We start from the raw sequence: 19,300 nt of genomic DNA on the forward strand, positions 1-19,300 counted from the left end.
TTTATTTTTTTTCCAAGGAAAATGAATACCCATTTTTTTCAAAGAAACAGAGTCAAGAGTAGAGAGGAGAGTATGTGGCACTTTTATCAAACCCAAGAAACACTGGAGGATGATGATGTGATGCTGAGTCTCAGTGTCTCTGGATGTCAGTGGGAGATAATAGAGTTTATTTAGATAGTTCAAGTGCTCATGGTTATCTTGCTTTTACATCAGATTGGACAATTAAGGAGGAACTTGATCCTTCCTGGGATCTGTACTACTTAGAGATGAAGATGTTGAAGATTCAGAGAAAGACTTTCTCTACAGGGAGACAAAGAACTTTCCAGTGGCAGTTCAACAGTAGCTTTAGTAAAATGTATTGCTCTTGATCAGATTCATCCTAGTTTGGAAAGAAGATGAAAACTGAGAAGTGGCTGATGACTCAGATATTTTTCAGGCCTGTGAAGAGGAGCATCATATGTATTTTGGTAAGAAACAGGAGAAAAGAAAAATGTAGATGTCCAAAACAAGAAAAGAAGATGTCTTTGAAGGATCCAAGCTCTGGACCAAGAAAGGACAGACATCAAAACACAAGAACATGAAATGAAATCACGGTTAAAATGTTTACCAGCAACTAATAAAAGACCCAGGCTGTCCATAGTGAGCTTTATGTTCTGTATGAAGATTGAGGCTGTGTATCTACAGAAAGAGTGGTTCAAGATCACAGAAGGGAAAGGTCTCCTGGGAAGAAAGGTTCTGGGTGAGAATGTGTGATCAGGAGAACCAGAGAATGAAACTCATGGTGCTAACAAGGCCAGAGTATCTAGGAAGAAACTGAAAATTGTTTCAAAATCAAGTATGTATTTAAATATTAATGACAATGGGGAAGATTTATTCTATAATAGCATTGTCAAAGAAATGAAGAAAGCTTGCTCGAGAGGATATAGCTAAGGTGCCCCAGTCAAAGAACTTTCCATCAAGAGGGCAGATAGCTGTCTTGAGGAGGGAGAAAATGAAATGGTTGAACAGCATCACCAAAAAGAAATGGACTATTTGGGATTATTTCTGTCAATTTAAATATTTTTTTTTACAGAGAGAGAGAGAGAGAGAGAGAGAGAGAGAGAGAGAGAGAGAGAGAATTTTTTTAATATGTATTTATTTATTTATTTATTTATCTTTTTAGTTCTCGGCGGACACAACATCTTTGTTTGTATGTGGTGCTGAGGATCGAACCCAGGCCGCATGCATGCCAGGCGAGCGCACTACCGCTTGAGCCATATCCTCAGTCCCTTAAATCTTGATTTACAGTAAGAGGTGGCAAATTCTAAAGCCAATGATCTGATGAGCCATGAAAATTAAGAGTCAGAGATGCACTGAAAGTGATTCTAAGATCTCAAAGTAGAACAGAAAGGAATCATTCTGTCCTTGGAAAGGAAAGCCCTTGATGACATCTGAGACCTCAGGAGACTGAACAAAATCTCATTATTGCTAGACAAGAAGTTGCAGACCTGAGACAAAGAATAAAGGAAAGAAAAGAAGTTGCAGACCTGAGACAAAAAATAAGGGAAAGAAATTTTTTCCAGAAACTTCAATTTCTGGAAATGCATCATCATTAATTTGATAATCAAATTTTCAGTAGAGAATTTGTTCCCTGTCCTCTCTGTTCATGAGGTGGGGCTTCCTCTGAGACAGGAGGGTCCCTGAATCATCCATTGATACATACATGTATGTATATCTATATCTATATCTATATCTATATCTATATCTATATCTATATCTATATATATATCACAATTTCTTAATACATTTATCTATTGATAGGCATCTGGGTTGCTTCCATAATTTAGCTACTGTGAATTGTGCTGTATAGATATTGATGTAGTTTTTCTTTAGTATGCTTATTTTAGTTTTTCAGGGAAAATATCCAGTTGTGGAATAGCTGGATCATGTGGTGATTCCATCCCTGGTTTGGAGGAATCAACAAACTGAATCAGCATCCACATATCAGAGAAAACATTTGGCCTTTGGTTTTTGGTATTGGCTTATTTCACTTAGCATGATATTCTCCAACTCCATCCATTTATCTGCAAATGCCATAATTTCATTCTGCTTTAAGGCTGAATAATATTCCATTGTGTATATATGCCATAGTTTCTCTACCCATTCATGTATTAAAGGGCATGTGGGTTGGTTCCACAGTTTAGCTATTGTAAATTTAGTTGCTATAAACATTGATGTGGCTGTGTCACTGTAGTATGCTGATTTTAAGTCTTTGGGTATAAGCTGAGGAGTGAGATAGCTGGGTCATATGGTGGTTGCATTCAACATTTTCTAAGGAATCTCCATACTGTTTTACATAGTGGTTACACCAATTTGCAGTCCCACCAGAAATGTATAAATGTACATTTTATGATAATGGCCATTCTGACTGGAATGCATGTTCTATGTATCTTCATGTCTCTTTTTGGCCTGCTGTTCATTAACCAATACAACATTATCTATGAGCAACATAGTTTACAGAGGCATTTGAAATAGAAAAGATTTCATTAATGTGTCTATCTAACAGTGTTAAAACTAAAAGGCAAAGTTTACCTTGTGGTTTTAATAAATTATATTTTAATTAAATCTTGGCTAATAAGGGAGGAGAGTGATTTGTGGGTTGGGTTGTCCAGCAGAACTATACCCATTCATATCCAGTTTTTCTTGACTCTGCCCATCTCTGGAAGGGACCGGACTAATGGCAGACATAGTAAGAAGGAAGTAGGTCAGTCTATAATCCCTCACCTTTATCTCATATCATCTGGGCCACTTGGCCTTCAAGCTCTTCATCTAGATTGGAAGTCTCATCCCAGTGCACTGCCTCTTCACAATCTTCCATGTTGATGTCCTGGGTGGTATCTTGTACCAAGCTCTTACCAACACAGTAGATCTAATCAGCAGCTGATGTGATGAAAGATAATGGATATCCGCATATTTGGCAGTGAAGAAACTGAGTGCAGAGTAAAAGAGTAAATTCTTGGGTATTTTGGCAGAGTCTTTTGTCTGAGAACAGGAATGCCACTCCCACTATACAGCACATGATACCATTTTCTCACCTGAATCTTGGAAATACTAAGCTGAGCAAAGCATCTGCTAGAGTATTCAGAGGAATGCATGTCTAGATTCTTTGTGTCTGGGTAATCAAGGTATATAAGTGGAATATAGATCCTGCAAGAAGTTTGGTTATCCAATAGCTATGGTAGCTGCAGAGGATCCTACATCAGATTGGACCATTAAGGAGAAATTTTATCCTTCCTGGGATCTGTAATATATGGAGATGTAGATGTTGAAGAGTTGTGTGGTGAAAGTATCTGATGATGTGAGACTATGGCTTGCTGACCGTGAGCATCAGTAGGAGATGGTAGAGTATGACACTGATAGTTCAGTCTTTAAAGTTCTCTTGGTTTCATGTTGAATTTTCATATCAGCCAAAGAAAGTCTTTCTGGACAAGGAGTCAGGGAATATGCCAGTAGAAGTTCAACACTAGACTTAGCAAAATATAATGTTGTAAACATTCATTCTGCAATGGATATGATGGAAAATCGGAAGTGCTGGAAGGTCTAGGTATTTCTAAACCTGTGATTAGAAATATCCTTTGCACTACAGTGAAACAATATAGTAAGAAAACCACCAACAGTCAGAAAGAAGAAGAAATAATGTATGATGCTGAAATTAAGGTACAGACTTTGGAATAAAAGGTGGAATAGATACAAACACAAATAGAAAAAGCTAAACCATATTTATAAGTACTATAGGCAACTGAAGATTCACAGTGATTTCTGTGGTTGTACTGAGTTTCAGGTTTGAATCTCTAAGAATTCTGGCTCAAGAGTAAGGAATTGGCATCTTCTCTGAGAGAAGAGGTCATATGTGATAATGTAGAAATAGGTGGTAAAGATTTCTTTAGTTAGCTTTTAATAACTATAACAATATATCTGACACGTGTCCATATTAAGTAAAGAAAGGCTTGTTTGGTTCACATTTCTGTAGGATCAAGCCCAAGATTCAGTAATTCCACTGGTTTGGGCTTATAGCTAGAACAGTACTTTATAATGGAATTGTACAAAGCACCTCCAAAAACTGATATCATGGGGTCAAGATACACACACACACACACACACACACACACACTAGGGAAGCATTTCCAAATCATAGCAGAGATCATTTTGATGAGCAGGCAAAGAATCCTGGAGGAAACTGAAAGTTATTGCAATGTCAACCATGTGGAATTAATGATTTAAAGGAAAATCAATGTATCATCAACATTACAGAAGAAGAGAAAAGCCCATTGGCAGATTATTATTATAAATTTAACCAGATTGTGTGAGGCACTGGGTTTGATTGTCAACACCATATATAAATAAATAAAATAAAGATCCATTGACAAACAAAATAGTAAGTCAGCATCTTCTTTATAGAATAGAAAATGAAGTGGCTGAACTTTGTGAAGAGGTGGCAAGTATGTTGGATATTTAACTGTCAGGAGAGATCATGGATAACTATAATAGGCAAAGAGTTCTAAAACAAATAACCAAATGAGCAAAGAAAAATGAGAGCTGGAATTCTGCAAAAAGAGGGGATGAAAAGAGGGTTTCATGGAGACATAATTGGAGGGAGTCAATATAAAAATATGTCCTGCACCAGCATGTCCCAGAGCCTCAAGTTCACCCCTGGAGTGCATGACTTCAGGTTATGGCTGGTGGAAAGCCTTTCTCTGTGACTCTTCCTGGACAGCTCGCTTCCTTCAGGTCAAGTCTCTTGAATGGTTCCATTTCACAAACATGGAAGTCCCACACTCATCTCTGATGGAGTGATGAGAAAGGATGGACAAGACACTGAGGACACCCAAGTGCCATGAATTGATGTGTTATACCACTTTTGCTTACATTTGCAATTATTGAGCTCTATCATGTGTTCCCATCCCAACTGCAAGGGATTCTGGGAAATGCTGCTTCCTATGCACCTAAGAAAAGGAATTAGCACTGGAAACAAATCTGTTTCCTTCATATTATATCTGAAGTTATTACTCAGGGAATTTTGTTCTTTGGAGGCAGTAAGCATAGAAACAGAGGATGGCCAGAATGGGGGTGGGTCAAGGATAATTGTTTTTTTTTAACATTTTTTTGTTTGTCAATGGATCTTTATTTTATTTATTTATATATGGTGTTGACAATCAAACCCAGTGCCTCACACATGCTAGGTAAGCACTATATCAATGAGCGACAACCTCAGCCTAAGGATAGTTTTTTTAATCAGATAAAATATATTTGCATCTTGCTAAGAATGATCAAATAGAACAGGAAAACTGATATGTCAAATGACATCAGCTTTGATTAAATGTCCTTGAGTCATTAGAGGAGGTGAGATTACTTAGTACATAATTAATTTATTTACCCTTGTAAGAGAACTCACACAATTCACCTGGAGATTGACCAGAGTTTGTATATAAGTAAATTCTGAGGATTGGTTGTACAAAAATTAAGAAGTTAAATGCTGATAGTTTTGACTTTTCTGTAAACTAAATAGGAAGATTCAAGAATAAGAAGGGAAATAAAAATAGCCTTAAAAAGAGGATCAGATTTAAAGTTAGTATCTGGGAGCATCTGATAGTAAATGGAGATAAAAATGCATCTTTACTGGGTGCGGGGGTGGAAAATAGTATTCACATGGTGTGATAGGTCATGAATTTACATTGAGAGTATCTTCATGGTGGTACATTTGTCTGCACAGTTAGCTACTAGATCAGGTAAGAAGTATGTTGAGTGGAGAATTAAAATATGATTGCTAGAATTCCTTGGCAGGCCAGAGGGAGGCAGAATCCTGTGTTGCTCTGTGACCCAGGTCTCATCTAGTCAGAATATTGCAACTCAGAGAGTGTAAGAGGACCCCTATACAGATGATTTCCACATAAATCATTAGCACTGTTACCCCAGTGCAGGGCTCAGAGCCTCAGTGATCCAGTAGGACTCCAGACCCCTGCAGTGGTGGAAACCTGAAGCCCGCAATTCTAGGTCACGCAAGACTCTGAAGCGGCTAAGCAGAATCACCTATCATCACCTCTGCAGAACTCCAAACTGTGCTCTACTCCCATGCAGGTCACTTGGCTGGTACCTACCCACCACACAAAGCCATCACCTGGCTCCCCCACCTCAACAGACACTGCTGTGCTGGAAGCAGACCAACTCCAACTTGGATAACCTTTCTCACCATATCTGGTGGGGGCAGCTCTCTTCTCCCAAATTGAATCTCCATCTGGCCTGGTACCAGGTGTCCAACTGCCCCATCGCCCCAGCAAGGATTTCAGCAGAGTGACAACTCAACACAAAAAAAAGCTCCCAGTGGGGGAGGTGTGCAGTGTGACCAGGGCACCGACCACCTGGTGTGAACCTGTGTGTGAGAGGTCCCACAGGTGGGAACTGCTAAGTGATGGGGATGGGCCTAAGTTTGGAGCCCAACAGAGAGACCAGGATCTGGGAAATATCCAGGCAAGAAAGGGAGACAATACCGGGTGCATAAGTCAGAAGAGTGGTCCCAAAAAGAGACCCTTGAGGTGTAGCCTCCCTGCAAAGACTGGCAGGTGGGAATCCCCACTTCTAGATGACCTACACCAAGATCAGTCTTCCCATCCTGTTTACCTACACCATACTGAGGGCAGAGATACCAGCTTAAAAAGGACAGCCCCACCTATTGGATAAGAAGAGAAACAGAAAAGAAACAACCTCTAAAACTAGTAACAACCCTGCTTTCTTCTTTGGAATATTTTTTTCTCTTTCTCTTTTACTCCTCTCTCCTCCAGCCCTCACATCTTCAACATGTGTAAATCCATGAACTTTGCATGAAATAGGATTTTGAGGACTGAGTCATCTGAATAATATAATATAGAGGTGTTTAATATGCCATCCATTTTTCTTTTTATACTTTTTTCTTTCTCTTTTCACTTTTTTCATTTTTATTTTCCACTCCAAATTTTACTATTTTAACATCCTGTATTTTTTGTATTTTTCTAAATATATATATATGTGTGTGTGTGTGTGTGTGTGTGTGTGTGTGTGTGTTCGTTTTATGTACTCTACTATCTTCCCAGGTACTTGTCTATCCTAAATTACTTTCTGCCTAGTCTCTTGCTACTAACCCTCTTCATTAGATTTCTCTTTCACATTTCTTAAGATACATTAACTCTATACCCTCACATCTTTCCTCATCAGCATTCTGTCCTACACCCAATACCAGTTCATTGTCCACCATCAAAAGCTGTAAACTTTTTACAAAACTACTGATTATATTGTAGATGATAATTAAATCCAACATTTCTGTACATGGAGACTACACTATAAATGTTTTAATAACAACAAATTGTTCATAGGTGTTATATTGTTGATATTAGGTTCTGTTAACATTGACTTCTCCACAAAGGAAGGATCTTGGAACATTACAAGAGCACTACAAACCTACAGGGTAAAAACAATAACAACCCAGAACCACAGAGCTGGAACGGAAGACACACAAGCAACATGAAAAGACAAGGAAAGAAAATGCCACAAACAAATCAAGACACCACATCATTAGAATCATTGGCAGGTATAGCAGAAAAATTACAGAAAAAGGGTTCAGAATATATGTGGTTAAAATGTTCTCTAAACTCAAGGAAGATATAAGAGACAGACTACAAACAGTGAAAGATAACTTTGACAAGAAGCTACATAAACAAATCCAGGAAGCAAAAAATCACCTAAACAGGGAGATAGAGGTTCTTAAAAAAACACAGAAATTCTTGAAGTAAAAAAGAAACAACAAACCAAATTAAAAGCTTAATTGAAAGACCCAGCAACAGAGTAGATCACTTAGAAGATAGGACATCAGACAATGAAGATAAAATATATAATCTTGAAAATAATATAGACCACACAGTGATAATGGTAAGAAACCACAAGTAGAACATTGAAGAAATATGTATATAGCATAAAGAGACCAAGTTTAAGAGTTATTAGGATAGAGAGAAGCATAGAGGTCTGAACCAATGGAATGAACAATCTATTTAATGAAATAATATCACAAAAATTTCCAAACATGAAGAATAAACTGGAAATTGAAATTCAAGAAGCCTACAGGACACCAAAGTACAAAATCATAAAAGATCCACACCAAGGCTCATAAAAATGAATATGCACAACATACAGAATGAGGAGAGAATTTTGAAAGCCACAAGAGAAAGGAAAAAGATTACATATAGGGAAAAAACAATTAGGATAACAGCAGATTTTTCAACACAAAGCCTGAAAGCTAGAAGATCTGGAACAAAATGTTTCAAGCTCTGAAAGAAAATGGGTGCCAACCAATAATCTTGTATCCAGAAAAATTAAGATTTAGATTTGAGGATGAAATAAAAACTTTCCATGATAAACAAAAGATAAAGAAATATATAGCCAGAAAACATCCTTGGCAAAATATTCCATGAAGAGGAAAAATAGCAACAACAACAATGAAATCAGCAGAGGGAGGTCGAACCCTAAAGGAAAAAGTACTCAAAGAAGAAAATCAAGTCAAGTTAAATAACAAAAATAAATAAATAAGGATGGAAATACAAACCATGTCTCAAAAATAATCGTCAATGTTAATGGCTTAAATTCACCAATCAAAAGACGTACCCTAGCAGACTGAATTTTAAAAAAGACCCAACAATATGATGACTTCAGGAGACTCATCTGATAGGAAAAGACATCCATAGACTGAAGGTGAAAGCTTGGGAAAGAATAATACCACTCACATAGACTGTGGAAGCAAGCAGGGGTTTCCATCCTTGTATCACATAAACGAGACTTCAAGCCAAGGTTAATCAAAAGTGATAAAGATGCATATTACATACTGCTCAAGTATGTACACCAACAAGACATAACAATCCTAAATATATATGCCCCAAACAATGGTGCAGCTATGTACATCAAACAAATTCTTCTCAAGTTCAAGAGTCAAATTGACGACAACACAATAATCTTGGGTGACTTTAACACACCTCTCTCACCACTGGATAGATCTTCCCAACAAAAGTCGAATAAAGAAACTATAGGTGTCTGCCGAAGATGGCTGCACTTGGAGGAATGGAGTAAAGGTTGTATCTTAAGCCCAGGCATGTTAGAAAAACTGGGAAGGCACCTGTTGGGAGGACAGCAGCAGGGTCAATATGGAAAACCAAAAACCACATGATACTATCAAGGAAAACTCAATTTTTGATGTCATAGATCAAAAATTGAACTACTATCAGAAGCAGAAAGGAATCTTCTTGAACATGGATCCAAATATATTGGACTTAATGCTACTTTCTGTGGCCTAATAGCAGTCTTTTTTGGCATGTCTTGCATGTAACACTGGCCTGCATAGCTGCTGGCTTACCAATGGCAGTGCTCCCATTTTTGATAGCAAAAACATCTTTCAAAGGTTTTTTACGTTTACCTTCGAGTACAGGTGATTTAAATTGTGAAACCTGTACTGTGACAACAGGTGGACTTGTTGGATTAGTTTTAGGAGGTCTGTACCCTGTTTTCTTGGTTATTCCTGTAAATGGTGGCTTAGCAGCCAGGTAGTAATCAGCCTTGCTACCAGAGAAGGAAAACACCTTAACTTACTGGATTAAAATTACTAAGCCTATCTTCAGAAAAATATTATTTCCCATTTTACTTCAGACTATGTTTGCAGCATACCTTGGGGCTAGAAAATATAAATTACTTATAAAGGCCCTTCAGTTACCTGAACCTGGGCTAGAAATTCACTGATTTTGAGCAAATGTGTATACAAAATAAAATTGTAAAGGTAAAAAGAGAAGCTATAAAACTCAATAATACAATCAATAACTTAGACTTAACTGACATATATACAATATTTAAACCTGCATCAAGAGGATACACTTTCTTCTCAGTAGCACATGGATCCTTCTCTAAAATAGACCATATACTATCCCACAAAGCAACTCTTAGCAAATACAAAAAAGTAGAGATACTACCATGCATTTTATCAGATCATAATGGGATGAAATTGGAAATCAATGACAAAATAAAAACTAAAATTTCTCCATCACCTGAACATTAAACAATATGCTACTCAATGAACCATGGGTTACAGAAAACAAGGAGGATATTATAAAATTCTTAGAGGTAAATGAAAACACAGGCACAACATATCAAAATCTCTGGGACACAATGAGAGCAGTACTAAGAGGAAAATTCATTGCATGAGTTTATTTCTTAAAAGAAGAAAAAGTGAACAAATAAATGACCTCACACTACATCTCAAAGCCCTAGAAAAAGAAGAACAAACCAACAGCAAAAGCAGTACAAGGCAAGACATAATTAAAATTAGAGCTGAAATCAATGAAATTGAAACAAAAGAAACAATTGAAAAAATTGACAACAAAAAGTTGGTTCTTTGAAAAAAATAAATAAAATTGACAGACCCTTAGCTATGCTAACTAAGGGAAGGAGAGAGAGAACTCAAGTTACCAGCATGCATGATGAAAAAGGCAATATCACAACAGACACTACAGAAATACAGAGGATAATTATAAATTACTTTGAAAACTTATACTTCAATAAAATAGAAGACATTGAAGGCATTGACAAATTTCTTAAGTCATATGAATTGCCCAGATTGAATCAGAAAGATATCTACAATTTCAACAGACCAATTTCAAGTGAGAAAATAGAAGGTGCCATCAGAAGCCTACCAATCAAGAAAAGCCCAGGACCAGATGGATACATAGCCGAGTTCTACAAGACCTTTAAAGAAGAACTAATACCAACACTCTACAATTTATTTCAGGAAATAGAAAAAGAGGCAGCACTTCCAAACTCATTTTATGAGGTCAATGTCACCCTGATCCCCAACCAGACAAAGACACATCAAAGAAAGATCAATATCTCTAATGAACCTACATGCAAAAATTCCCATTAAAATTCTGGCAAATCAAATACAAAAACATATAAAAAAGATTGTGCACCATGATCAAGAGGAATTCATCCCAGAGATGCAATGTTGGTTCAGAAGCATATGGAAATCAATAAATGTAATTCATCACATCAATAAACTCAAAGATAAAAATCATACAATCATCTCAATAGATGCAGAAAAATATTTGACAAAATACAGCACCCTTTCATGTTCAAAACATTAGAAAAACTAAGGATAACAGGAACATATCTCAACATCATAAAGGTTATCTATGCTAAGCCTCAGGCCAACATCATTCTAAAAGGAGAACAATTGAAGGCATTCCCTCTAAAAACTTGAACAGGACAGGGATGCTCTCTTTCACCAATTCTTAACATAGTTCTTGGAACACTGACCAGAGCAATTAGACATATGAAAGAAATTAAAGGGATATGCATAGAAAAAGAAGAACTTAAATTAGCACTATTTGCAGATGATATGACTCTATGCCTAGAAAACGCAAAAAGTTCCACCAGAAAACTTCTAGAAATACTAAATGAATTCAGCAAAGTTGCAGGATATAAAATCAACACCTATAAACCAAAGGCATTTATGTATATTAGTGGCAAAGCCTCTGAGAGGGAAATGGGGAAAACTACCCCATTTATAATAACCTCAAAAATAAACAAGATACTTGGGAATCAACTTAATGAAAGAGGTGAAAGATCTATACAATGAAAATTACAGAACCCTAAAGAAAGAAATCAAAGAAGACCTTAGAAGATGGACAGATCTACCTTGCTATTAGATAGGCAGAATTAATATTATCAAAATGACCATACTTCCAAAAGCACTATGCAGATTTAATGTAATTCCAATTCCAATGGCATTCATCATACAAATAGAAAAAGCAATTATGAAATTTATCTGGAAAAATAAGAGAATAGCTAAAGTAATCCTTAGCAGGAAGAGTGAAGCAGGTAGCATCACTATTCCAGACTTTAAACTATACTACAGAGCAATAGTAACAAACACAGCATGGTATTGGCACCAAAACAGACTGGTAGATCAATCGTACAGAATAGAGGACACAGAGACTAACCCACAAAATTAAAATTATTTTATATTAGACAAAGGTGCCAAAAACATGCATTGGAGAAAAGATAGCATCTTCAACAAAAAAAAAAAAAGAAAGAAAGAAAGAAATTAAACCCCTATCTCAAACCATGCACAAAACTCAACTCAGAGTGGATCAAGGACTTAGGAATTAAAGAGAGACTCTGAGTCTAATAGAAGAAAAAGTAGGCCCTAATCTTCATCATGTGGGATTAAGTCCCAACTTCCTTAATAAGCCACCTATAGAACAAGAATTAGAACCAAGAATCAATAAATGGGTTGGAATCAGACTAAAATGTTTCTTCTTAGCAAAAGAAACACCCTTGAGGTGAATAGAGAGCCTACATCCTGGGAGCAAATCTTTACCCCTCACATATCAGATAAAGTACTAATCTCTAGGGTATGTAAAGAACTCAAAAAGCTAACAACCAAAAAAAAAAAAAAGATCAACAATGGGCCAAGAACCTGAACAAACACTTCTCAGAGGAGGATGTACAATCAATCAACAAATATATAAAAAAATGCTCATCATCTCTAACAAATAGAGAAATCCAAATCAAAACTACTCTAAGATATCATCTCACTCCAGTGAGATGGCAGATATTATGAAGACAAACAATAATAAGCATTGGTGAGGATGTGGGAAGAAAAGGTACATGCATACATTGTTGGTGGGACTGCAGATTAGTGCAGCCAATGTGGAAAGCATTATGGAGATTCCTTGGAAATATGGGAATAGAACCACAATTTGACCCAGCTATCCCTTTCTGTGGTCTATACCCAAAAGACTTAAAAACAGCATACCACAGAACACAGGCACATCAATGTTTATAGCAGCACAATTTATAATAGCTATACTCACCTAGATGAACCAACCTAGATGCCCTTTGGTGGATGAATGGATAAAAAAAATGTGGCATATATACACAATGGAATTTTATTCAGGAATAAAAGAGAATAAAATCATGGCCTTTGCAGGTAAATGGATGACATTGGATAAGATAATGCTAAGTGAAGTTAGCCAATTCCAAAAACACAAATGCTGAATGTTTTCTCAGATATAAGGAAGCTGACTCATAGTGGGGAATGGAGGGGGAGGATGGGAGGAATATATGAATTCTAGATAGGGTAGAGAAGGGGATTATATTAGCAAGCATGGTAGAATGTGATAGACATCACTACCCAAAGTACATGTACGAAGACAGGAATTGGTGTCCACATAGTTTATGTACAATCAGAGATATGAAAAATTGTGTTGTATACATGTAATAAGAATTGTAATGCATTCTGCTGTCATTTATTTTTTAAAAAAATCAATAAAAAAAGAAAAAAAACTGAGAACTGACAATCCATCAACAACATATCTATTTATTCAATTGCAGTATACAGGTAAAGGAATAACAAGTTTATTATTCTTTATTTCCATAGGAAATAAATATATCAACTAGATACAAAAAAAAGATTGCTGTTTTTCCCAGAACATTTAAAAGATGAAGAGCATTATTAAAGTGGAATCAGAAAATAGTGATAACAATGATTATTTCGGCCATCTTAGTATGCAGACGATGCCATGAGGACAGTAAGAACAATGAAGAGAGGATCGGCTCAAGGGTTAGAGTCCCAGGAAGTTCACAGACTGTTGGAATGTGGTTTCAGCATGGAGTGAACTGAATAGAAGAAAATTATTTATATGGATTTCTGTATGTATTTGAACTGGTTAAAAGATGTCACTTTTAACAGAAAATCCATCATTATCCTGGTCACTTTTTAGAAATTCAGCCTAGCAAATTCCACTTTCAATCTGTTGCTCAAGTAAGTTCAATGCTAAGCAACACTTAGACTGAGCTCAGTTAAATGCTAGGCAAGGATTATGACATGCCAACTCAGTGCCTGCCAGTACCTGTCTTCTTCATGATATTCATGGGGGAAACTTCAGTGACAGGTTTATATTGTGTTATATGTTTTTTTCCTGTAAATTTGGAGTTTCCTCTTTTGGTGTGTGGAATACGTGAGAACACACATTTTTGAAATGACACTGTATAAGCCAAGGGTTAACACAGCCTTTGTCTTATTTATAGAATTTGACCTTGACCTAGAGTTCACTTTCTAGATCTGTTGGCCTAGAATACTGATAAAGGTGCAATGTCAGATGTGTTACTGAACAGCTGTGCACGTGGTAGAAATGACCTTTGTGAACTGCCTCTAACTGGGTGCACAGACTAAAGTCAGGATATCAATTGGAAGCCATAGACCTATACTTTCCAAAGGGGTGGTGGTTCTTGGAACCCACATGTCCCTTAAGGAGACCTGGAAACTTCACCTGTGAAGCTGTATTCATATTAATTCCTGTCAGGGCTGAGTGGCTTTAAGCCAGGGTCACTGCTGAACTTCTGCTGCACCTACTTGTGTAATTCTAACTCTGTCACATCTGAATTCTTTCAAGAGGCACAGAAAATTGCTTCTGGATTGCTGTCTGGATCTTAACAGGCTCCTCCCACTGCAGAACAGGGCTCACAGCTTCTCTAATGACAGGCTGTGTCTCTTTTCTTATCATCCTATTCCTCTAAGTGGATTCAGTGCCAAGACAATGTATATTGAGCCTACATGCATAGTAGAGCTAAGAAGATAAAACCTAGCCATCATTTGTAAGTATTTATGTATGTCATTCAGTATTCTAAACTTTTGCTACCAAAACAAAATATTAAAAAAAAATTAATAAAATGAATCCTGAAATCAACATAAGACTATAGTTATCAAAAATAACCTTGGACTTCCAAAATATTTATATTCATCAAAACAGTCTCATACGGTATAAAACCATAAATCTGAACATTTAAGAATCTTTTCCTGATAAAATTGCTCTTGAACCTCTTGTAGGCATTCATGTTCCATGTGAGAGGTTGACCAAAAAAGACATCTTCAATTTTGTGGAGTATACACATCCCCCCTGGTCTATGGCAGTCACATATGAGGTGCTGTCATCCTTACTTGCACTCTTGGACCTGCTGCTACAGAGGCATTTGGTTGTTTCATCATAAAATAATTTGGTGGTTCCATTGTAAAATATCTCTTTTAATGTTCAGGGTCAGAGGCAGGAAGGGTAGCTTAATATTGTGCAACAAGTTTTATTTCAACTATTTGTCTGCCAGATGTGGCAAGGGAGGTTTGTATGTGTGTGGGGGGTGTGACTTGGTGTCAATTTCCACCCCACAAGTTAATGGTTTACTGGTGAGTATAATAAGTGCTTTTGTTATTCTTTTCATGACTACTCTCCAGTTGAGACCTCTGACAGAGACTGCGATGTGGACAGGGACAGAGAGGCCAGCTGAGCTGCTGGGCTAACAAATATGGAAAGTAGCAACTCCTGGGCAGGGAGGGCAGTGAAATCAATAGATTGCAGGCATGAGAGGTAAAAGTATTATCTATGGAATATAAAATTGATAAGAATTCTATTATTGAAAACCTGGAATTGAGCATGAGCATAAGCAGGCACAGAGTTTAAGGGAACACTATCAAGGAATCCACATACTAGAACAGACAGGAGTGGGTCGTAGATTGGATTGAAGGACACAGATGTGAATCAGCTTGTCTAGCGCCTTCCTTAGCTGAGGACGCCCTTCATCTCTGCCTGAGAGGGTGACCTCATAGGTCCTGAAAGAAAGTGACTGACGGGTGGTTACCTTAGAACCCACAGACAGTTTTGAGAGGGAGCTGATCCTCTAAAGGACATGCTCATGTGTCCTTCAGGAGTCTGTAGGTTCTTCATCCAGTCCTAAGGGAAAACCCTCCATGTGTACTTGGATTCATTTCTTAGGGAAGCTGTAATAAATTAACACAAGATCTGTGGATTCAAACTTTTTGTATTTCTGGCATTAAGAAATCTGAAATCAAGGTTTTAGCAGGGCTGCATTCCCTTCTGGTGCTTTGGGGAAGGAAAATCTGTTCCTTGCCTCTTTTAGCTTCTGGTGTCTGCAAACCTTTCTTGGCTTATCTCACATGGGGATGCAGATGATTGCCCTTAGAATCTGCAATGGACTGAATGCCTGGGTCCCCCAACAAATTTCATATGTTGAAATCTTAACCCCCAATATGATAGTATTAGAGTTTGGAGCCTTTTGGATATAATTAGATGATGAGAGTGAGGCCCTCCTGTGTGGAATTTATGCCCTTATTAAAGGCACACAAAAGCTCTTTTACTGTCTTCTCATATTCTAAGAATAGAAGGGAAAGTTTGCTGTCAGCAACCTAAAAGAGGGTGTCAACAGAACCTGATCATGTTGTCACTCTATCTTGGACTGTCAGCCTCTACAACTGTGGAAAATAAATTTATGGTGTTATAAGTCATGCAATCTATCATACTTTGTTACATATTATCTATGATACATTGTAATAGAAACCCAAAATGAAAATGACAAAGCTCAACCATATAAGCCCTTCTCTCAAGATCCTTCACTTAGTCACATGACAGATAATGTCCACTATTTTGCCATATAATTTACTACTAATAAGTTCAAGAGATTTGACATGAAAATAACTTCAGGGGCCGTCATTCCACACACTATAGTACTGGTCACATAAAATTGTTTAAACTGAGTGGGTCCCAAAGTACCACTAGTATTCAGCTACTGAGAGGGTGGCCTGAGAGAGAAGTCCCTGTTCAGGAACAATGTTTTCAAACTTCCTGATGAATAATGTGGTAAAGCACACAGTTTATGCCAGTCTCTTGCCCCCTGCGTTCATCTCTACACACTATGCTTTGTCCATCAGGTACATCAGGTACTTATGCTCAGTGATAGGACTTCAGCCAGTAGAGAAACTTCCCAGGTAGGGGGTCTTTTATAGGCACAGGTAGAAGGGTTAACTTTCTTCGTGAAACTTATGACGCCTGCATTCTCCTCAAGGTTCACAAGGGTGGTGATAAGTGGTAAGCCACATGGATACTTCTGTTGCTGACAAAGGCCCAATTTCCCACCATGGCTGTGAATTCCCATCAGGTCAGTGCTGGAGATCAGAAGGGCTCATGTCAGGATTTTGATCAGAGTCTCTCTGTACTTATAGGTATTTATGATATTTAGTGAATGTTTGATAATGTGGATTTATTTTATGTGTTTCTTTGCATGTTTTTTTTTATATGTGTCAGGTTGCTCAAGGTAATGCCTAAAAATCTTTGTGTGTATCATGTTGTTTTGCAGGTGAATGGATCCCTGTCCTAAGTGGTACCTATTTTCTGTCTTTGACATCTCTGAGTGATACTCTGTTCGATTATCTGTAAAACATGACATCTATGTGTCATGCTGAGTTGGGTTCAGTGTGAAGAATGTGACTCTCCAGGAAAAAGCTAGAAATGGAGGCCTGGTCACATAGCCCTGGCCAGGAACTGGGAGAAAAGAGAGTAGTCAGATAAGCCTGTTTATCCATATTTTGAAACATTCTGCTATATGGTCTTGTGATTGTTTCTGTCTGGTACTGTGGTCTCTGATAGCAAAAGAATAGCAGAAATGTCCCAGTGACCTTTTGCTTTTGGACCTGGGACTCAGAATATACAGTGTTTATTGTACTGATTATTTGGCATTGTGTGTGTGTGTGTGTGTGTGTGTGTGTGTGTGTGTGTGTGTACATGGGATTTCACCCAGGCACACTTAACCACTGAGCCACATCTCCAGCCCTTTGTATGTTTTATTTTGAGCCAGGGTCTTTCTGAGTTTCTCAGGTCTTTGCTAAGTTGCTGAGACTCTCTTTGAACTTGTGATTCTCCTGTCTCTGCTGTCATTACAGGCATGTGCCACCACACATGGCTCATTATTTGACTTCTAATTAAAGAAATAATGTGAAGTGGTTTTTTTGTTGTTGTTGTTGTTTGTTTGTTTTTTTTAAGCAAGCCTACTAGGTCAAATTCCTCCTAATATTATCTGTTGTATTTCAAATCTTTTACCCAGGAGACTCTATGCTGCCAAGATTTTAAGACTAATTAACATATTTCCAGGAACATTTTCAGAGATGTTATGATTTTCTCAAAGTTGGCAAATATTAGGCTCTGACATATGGCATTATTTGAGGCCTGGCCAAATGTTACTGAGGAATTTGCAGAGCAGGTCTTTGGTCTTGGACATTCACCTAGGCATGCAAAGAAAAATTGGAAGGGAGCTGATTTAAGCATCTAGTTGTGATGTTCTACCCCATTACAGGGGACCTACTGACAGCAAGCCCCATCAGCATGGTAAAAGATATCAGGCAGCTAGTCTTAAGAACCATCAGCCCTTCTGTAGCCCAATACCTGAAGGCTACATTCAAAGAAGCAGGAACAGAACAGAGTGATGGACATTGGGACTTTACAAGACCCTAAAGTGTAGGAAAATTGGTGGAAGGAGAAGTAAGTTTAAATAAATATGAACTTGAACTTTTTAAAAAGATAAAAAACTAAATCTTAATCATTAAAATACACAAAGGCAGACTAAGGAACTGGAAAAGAAGTGTCACCATCACTATTTCCATTCAGCACTGTACTGAAGTTGTTAACCAGTGCAATGAGGCAAGAAAAAGGGAAAAAAAGAAAAAGGAAGGGAAGAAGAAAAAAGAAAGAATGACATAACTCCTATGTTTTTAGATTACATGGTATCTAGGTAGAAAAACTAGAAGAATTTACAAACTACTAGAATTTTAAAAATAAACACCTTGAGATTACTAAATATAATAGGATCATATACAAAATTACTTATGTTTCTATGTGCAACAGTAGAAAATAATTATGAAGAATACATTATTTTTAAAAACCTTTCATCCACCAAAACAAAATATGTGAAAGTACTAAGCTAAAATCTTTAAAACATACTAATAAAATTGTAGGAAATCCTAGTTAAATGAAGAAATACACTATGATCATTGGAAATTCAGTAGTAAATTGTCAAATCTGCCTAAGTAAATTGGTAGGATTAATGCAGATATAATGAAAACATCATCATGTTTTTGCAGAAGTTGAGGAGCTACTCAAAAATTATCTTAAATTTTTTCAGCTAACAGAAGAAAAAGGCTGGGAGGCTTCCACAGCCACATGTCAGTTCCTACTACATTTGCACAGTAATTAAGATAGTGTAGTGTTTGGCAAAATAATCAACACACAGACTGGAGAAATAGAATAGAACAATAGAATAGAAAGTCCAGAAACAGACCCACACCTAATCAGCTGATGTGCAAAAATGAACTACTCCAATTAAGGGAGGGAACATGGTTTTCAAGCAAATTAGTGCTTTA

General features: G+C 37.2%; 2 pseudogenes across 1 annotated transcript in view; one reads left to right on the top strand and one right to left on the bottom strand.

The window, feature by feature from the left end:
- LOC120885895 (small ribosomal subunit protein uS5m-like) overlaps positions 1–19,300 on the bottom strand; it is a 439,518-nt pseudogene that overhangs the window by 124,564 nt on the left and 295,654 nt on the right. The window lies entirely within an intron of this gene.
- LOC144367758 (transmembrane protein 126A pseudogene) lies at positions 9,198–9,786 on the top strand (annotated as a pseudogene).

This window comes from Ictidomys tridecemlineatus, chromosome 11 (assembly GCF_052094955.1).
Source record: "Ictidomys tridecemlineatus isolate mIctTri1 chromosome 11, mIctTri1.hap1, whole genome shotgun sequence".
In the NCBI taxonomy this organism is placed as follows: Eukaryota; Metazoa; Chordata; class Mammalia; order Rodentia; family Sciuridae; genus Ictidomys; species Ictidomys tridecemlineatus.